The following is a 1832-nucleotide window of genomic DNA, read 5'->3' on the forward strand; positions in this document are numbered from 1 at the left end:
GCCACTGGAGGGGGGATCAAGCAGAGCGCCAGAGGTTCCTCTCAACGAGGTCTTTATTCACCTCTCAGCTCTTGAATGTCACACTTTGTGTTATGTGGCCTCCCCCTGTCACACATACCGCCTGGCACAATGGGGCCCGTTGCTATAAAAGGACAAGACGTTTGCCCCTGCTATTTTGGAGTAGCTGCTTATGGCATTGTTCTGAATTAGCATTGAAATAGAAAGAGGGGTCAGGGGTATCAGGTACGGAGCCTGGAGCTGCATCAAAATATGTCTGTCTCTGGGGGCGGGGGAGCATGTGGGCCACTTGCACATGACCAAGGTATCAGTTTCATCCCCGGAGAGATGGAGGGAGGCAGTTTCTTTCATTGTGCTTGGAGGGAGGAGGGTCATGCATGGGGGTCTAAGGCGATGGGGCCAGGAAGAAAGATCATTTATTGCAATCCCGTCGGCAAGAATCAACTCCAGGAAATGATAACTTGTGGGTGTTACAAGAGACAATCTGCTGGGCAATTGGGACAGAGAGGGTGATTCAAAGAGGAGGGGCCGTGGCTCAGTGGTAGAGCCTCTGCTTTGCATGCAGAAGGTCCCAGGTTTGATCCCGGGCATCTGTAAAAGGGCAAGGCAGGAGGTGATGGGAAAGACCTCCACCTGAGACTTTGGAGAGCTGCTGCCAGCCTGAGTAGACCATACAGACATTGATGGACCAAGCATCTGGTTCAGTAGAAGGCTGCTTCATGTGAAGGGTTATGGCTCAGTGGTAGAGCATCTGCTGAGCACGCAGAAGGTCCCAGGTTCAATCCCCAGCATCTCCAGTTAAAGGGACTAGGCAAGTAAATGATGTTAAAGACCTCTACCTGAGATCCTGGAGAGCCACGGCCCATCTGGGTAGACAATACTGACTTTGATGGACCTTATACTGATTCAGTATAAGGCAGCTTCATGTGTTCATGTGGGGGTACTGATGGGGGTGGTGGTACAAAAAGGGTGCCAATATACCATAGGAGCTCAATTCACCCCCAGCCATCAGTGGTATGGGTGAGGGCTGGCCTTCCCTACTGGACACATACCACAGCTGGGCAGATCCAAACCCTTTGCCATTGCCCTCAAGATAGGGTTGCCAGTTTCCACCACCCCCTCCGCCAGCACAGGGATGGGTGGGGGGAGGGTTGGCAGAAACTCCTGGAGATTTGGAGGCAGAGCCTGTGGAGGACAGGGACCTCAGTGAAGTACAATGTCACAGAGTCCACCCTCCAAAGCATCCATTTTTTTTCCAGGGGAATTGGTCTCTGTAGTCTGGAGGTGAGCTGTAATTCCGAGGGATCCCCAGGTCCCACCTGGTGGCTGGCATCCCTGCCTCAAGGGCTAGTCCCTACCTGGCTATTGATGACACAGTCCCATGGGGGAGAATGGGGGCACCTTGTTTTGGGGCAATAAATACCTTGAGCTCTCCCTTAGAACCAGTGGAGTGCAGTGAATTATTTGGCAGACCTTGAAGGAAGAGATCTAGGTCTAAATCCCCACTGAATCAAAAAACTCACCGGGTTTCTTTGGGCGAGATAGGATCTTTATGGATACTTAAGAACAGAAGGACAGAAGAAAATCCCTGCTGGATCATATTGAGGCCCATCAAGTCCAGCAGTCTGCTCACACAGTGGCCAACCAGGGCCTCTAGGAAGCCCCCAAACAAGACGACTGCAGCAGCATTATCCTGCCTGTCTTCCAACAGCACCTAAGACAATAGGACTGCTCCTTGAATGCTTGAACTTGCACACTTTCCTTATATTCATTTATATTTGATAAAGACACAACTTTTTACATTTTGCCTCCAT

Source organism: Euleptes europaea, chromosome 11 (assembly GCF_029931775.1).
Source record: "Euleptes europaea isolate rEulEur1 chromosome 11, rEulEur1.hap1, whole genome shotgun sequence".
Taxonomy (NCBI): Eukaryota; Metazoa; Chordata; class Lepidosauria; order Squamata; family Sphaerodactylidae; genus Euleptes; species Euleptes europaea.